We start from the raw sequence: 4738 nt of genomic DNA on the forward strand, positions 1-4738 counted from the left end.
GAAGGAAGGAAGGAAGGAAGGAAGGAAGGAAGGAAGGAAGGAAGGAAGGAAGGAAGGAAGAAAAAAGCATGTCTCTTATAAAAACATAGGGTTTGAGATCACCAAAACAAGAAAGTGTGGGAGGTTTAACCAAAACATACTGTGCGTTCAAAAGATGGCATAGTTATCAGAAAAGTTAAGGCAACCTTGAGTAACATTCAGCAACCTGGAGAATCATGAGAGGTCCCCAGCTAATCAAAGCGACGTATAAAGATTAAGTCATTTTCTTTCTGTTCAGAAAAATATCAAGATGCCCAATGAGTTTACCAACTATTTTTAATTATAACGGATGGTTAGGCACTTTTAAATGACTTAGTACCTGTGAATTCTGACTTTAATGGAAAAAATGCTAATAAAAGGATTGTTAAAACCTGAATTTGATTTCTAAAAGCAGGACCACATAAAAACCATCCCATGAATATGTTAAAAGTCAGCCAAGTTTTAATAACGGGAAGGATAAGAGCAGGGACCACCTCTCCCATTACATTTCTAAACCTCCCCTAACATTTATAATACAGGTCTATACCCTTGGAAATGCTGTCAAAATTGCCTTCCTAATGAGAATGGCTCAAAGTACTAACACAGCTTGCTCCTCAAATGTAGATCAGATAATGAGAATTTAAGCACTTAGTGCATACACTGTAGAAATTAAAAATGAAAACAAGGTATGACACTTTCTCAGGACAGTAAAGTACACTCAACTCTACTCTGAACAATGAAACAAACACTGAAGCCCTGAGTTCCTAGTAACGGTATAAGATTTTGATTTACTAATTTTGGGGAAAAGACTTATAACTGATTTAACAAGGTGAAATATTTTAGAATATTGTCAATCTTAAAGAGGTGCTCAACAATTAATTATTTGCAGGTGTCGAGCATGTAATGAGGGCTAAAAAGATGGTGCTTTTATTTTAATTATTATTTGGTGATTGCTAAAGAAATTATTCCATTTAAAGGATGCTGTTTTCCAATGAAGACAGAGGTTTAGATATGGGCTGAGTCTAGCTGGTTCTTTCCCACTGCTCTAGAGCATGTTTTTAAGTTATCCTTCACAGCAATCATCCCCCACACTATAATTTGTTCATATGTCCTCCTACAACGCTTGATGATAAGCCCTTTGAGATCGGGGAAATACCAGGCTTCTTTGTGTCTCCAGCACTGGGTTTGGTCCATGAAAAGTACACCATGAATGGATAATGACAGGAGCCCATACAGAAGGCAACCCAAGGGGCGCCTGGGTGGCTCAGTAGGTTAAGTGTCTGACTTCAGCTCAGGTCATGATCTCACAGCTGGTGAGTTCCAGCACACGTTGAGCTGTGAGCTGACAGCTCAGAGCCTGGAACCTGCTTCAGATTCTGTGTCTCCCTCTCTCTCTGCTCCTCCCCCACTCATGCTCTGTCTCTCTGTCTCTCTCTCTCTCTCTCTCTCTCTCAAAAATAAATAAACATTAAAAAAAGTTTTTTTTAAAAGAAGGCAACCCAGGTATGAATGCTGATTTTATTTCTATATTCAGACAATGGACTTACTTGGTAATTTCCTTGGTAATGGTCTAGGGCATGAATAAAAAATTGTCTCCCGTTCAAATAATAATTTTAATCAACTAGAAATTGCAGCCTGGAGCCTTGTGTTAAAAAGGATTCAATCAATGTAGGTATAGTTGCCACACACTAAAGACACAGAGAGTAAACCAAGTATATTCAACATTCCAAAGCTACTTTTAAAAATGTGATGGTCTTGGGGTACCTGGGTGGCTCAGTCAGTTAAGCATTCGACTCTTGATTTCAAGTCAGGTCATGATCTCACAGTTTGTGAGATCCAGCTCCGCACTGGGCTCTGAGCTGACACCATGAAGCCTGCTTGGGATTCTCCCTCTCCCCCTCTCTCAGCCCCTTCCCCACTCGCTCTGTCTCTCAAAATAATAAAACATAAAAAAACATGCGATGGCCTCAAGTATGTGTAGAAGGATGTCCTTATAAAAAGACATCATTGGAATTGCTTTGGTCATGAATAAACAACAGAACACTACGAGTGTTACTAATTTCTTCTTTTTTTTTCTTTAGTGTGTAAACACATCAGCTAGAGGACCAGGCAAAAGCAATTCGTGCAAATTCCTCACTCACACATGTCATCAACAAAGTGTGCAGTAAAAGCAGGACACACAGAGAAAGAGGAGAAGGAGACTCAAATCCCTCACACAGCGGTTAGTAATGATTATATGAGTGGTGAAGGCGCAAAACAAGGGAAGGACAAATATTTTCTCAAATAGATATCCTAATTGCGTATTATTAAAAATATGCATTTTAAAATTCCTGTCAGCCAATCTTTGGCACATTTCTGGTGAAATAATCTTAAATTCTATAAAGAGTATTAACATTCAATGGTTGACTTAAATTTCTGAAAATGAATAATTTGCTTGTCAAATGCTTCTGAAAAAAATATAGCTAATCACTAATTAAATGATTTCATATGTATGACCTTATCTATTAATTGGTGGTATTTTAGTTTTCAAAAGCTAATGATTTAGTAATTTTAAAGGCAAAATAATTAATAAATATAATTGCACTACGGTGATTTTCTATACTTATTCTCTTCCAGGTATATATTTTATCATTTCTTTGGGAAACACACTATAATTAGTCATGACAATTCTCTACAACATGACCATATTCATTTTTGATGGTAAGAAAAAAATTAGTATTCAGAAAATTCCTGACCAGAATTATACTGATAATAAACTACACAGTTCTTTTTTAAACAAGAAAAACCTTGTTGTTTTTAAATTTAAATTTTGTTTTTAATTTAAAATTGTTTTAAAAAAAATTAAAAAAAAAAAAAAAGGGGGGCCTGGGTGGCGCAGTCGGTCAAGCATCCGACTTCAGCCAGGTCACGATCTCGCGGTCTGTGAGTTCGAGCCCCGCATCAGGCTCTGGGCTGGTGGCTCGGAGCCTGGAGCCTGCTTCCGATTCTGTGTCTCCCTCTCTCTCTGCCTCTCCCCCGTTCATGCTCTGTCTCTCTCTGTCCCAAAAATAAATAAAAAACGTTGAAAAAAAATTAAAAAAAAAATAAATAAAATAAAATAATTGTTTTAAGCATAATTTGGGTATGAAAATATCAAATAACTTTTTTTTAAAAAAAGGACATAATTATTTGATAAATAAGTCTCCTCCTTCTCATGACCCCTAAAAATAACCAGGAAATGAATGTACCTTAATCATCGTACACACTGACAAAACGCTGCTTTTCAACTTTAATTCTAATTTTCTCAAACTCTTCCTTCCCTTTTTCTGCTGTCACTGCACATGGGTCTCAGTTCTCATCAACCTCAGACCCAGGTTACCCCAAACAACAATGTAATGTAACAATGAGCCATGTAAGAATCCTTTGGCTTTACAATATACTTACCGGGCATTAGGTCACTGCATCCAGTACCAGCCTCCTCATTTCTCAGTTCACATACATACACCCTTCATTGTTTCCTATCTAAGCAGGTCCAAGTTTCTGCATTGAACTCCACCACCCTTGCATGATCTGGTGCGGTCATGTCCATCCAGCTTTCTGCGCCCTTACGAGCAGCTGAGGTACAAGAGAACCAAGGTCTCGTGACTTACAGTCTAATTCTCACACCAAAGACAAAACAGATGGCTCCCACTTTATACACTGGGTCATGAAAAACACAAGAATGCCATGTGGGAACTATAAGATAGTAGGTGTATACCCCAGGCTTGGTCTTGTGGTCTTAATCCTTAACTCCACCATGTTTCACCCTTCCTACTCATGAACTGCTAAAATCTATGTTTACTGTAAGAGGGTGGGTTCATGTGCTTAACTGATGCGACCCCTTTGATTCTGGATTTGTTTTCTAGACCAGGCTCACCTACAACGGCTAGGTTCAAAAGCACATATCATCAGCTTATCTGACTCTTTACACTGTGTTACTTCAAAGAGTAAAATAAATCACTGGCTGAAAAATTAAGCCAAAAAAGGGGAAAATCTTACTTCTATGCAATTCAGCTTATGTACAAGTTTTCTTTGTCCATCTCTGATGACATCAGAACTCACCACAAAGACATTTTAGAGCAAGGAAAACCAGAAGAGAATTCTCTTGACAACTCATACACAGAGAATGGTTGTGTTTCAGCTAACTGCATCAAACTTACAACTGGAAAAATAATCTAGGACAATCTAAAGATGAGCATGGAAATCGCATTCACAAAGTAATGCTAGGCATGGCTTAGAAAGAATGAAGTATGTATTACTACAGAAAAAGTCCTACCGTACAATGTTTGTGAGGAAGTCATTTGGAGAATAGTATATGTAGTATAATCCCCTCATTTACAGAATTCTTAGAGAATAGAATCCTATTACAGGTATACATGTGTATGAACAGAAAAGAAAGAGTACGCACAGGAAGCTATTTACATGGGTTACACTGGAGTGGATAGAAAACTCCCATTTTAACACTGAAATGCCTTAACATATAGTAATTATTCAGTAAGAGGATGTTTGAAAAAGAGCACACAAGTGCTCAAAGGCACACTGCAGACCATCTCAAGTGCTTTATGTTATAGTCACGCTTTAAAGTGATCTCTCGGGACACCTGGGTGGCTCCATCAGTTAAGCTTCCGACTCTTGGCTTCAGCCCAGGTCATGGTCTCACGGTTCGTGGGTTCAAGCCCCCCCCCCCCCCCCCCCCGCAGGC

The 4738-nt window shown here is 38.3% G+C and overlaps 1 protein-coding gene across 2 annotated transcripts in view; it reads right to left on the bottom strand.

Moving 5' to 3' along the window:
• GPC6 (glypican 6) overlaps positions 1-4738 on the bottom strand; it is a 1123065-nt gene that overhangs the window by 1038704 nt on the left and 79623 nt on the right. The gene's annotated exons all lie outside the window — the stretch shown is intronic.

The sequence above is a fragment of the Herpailurus yagouaroundi genome, unplaced genomic scaffold (genome assembly GCF_014898765.1).
Source record: "Herpailurus yagouaroundi ecotype Mexico unplaced genomic scaffold, PumYag 164, whole genome shotgun sequence".
In the NCBI taxonomy this organism is placed as follows: Eukaryota; Metazoa; Chordata; class Mammalia; order Carnivora; family Felidae; genus Herpailurus; species Herpailurus yagouaroundi.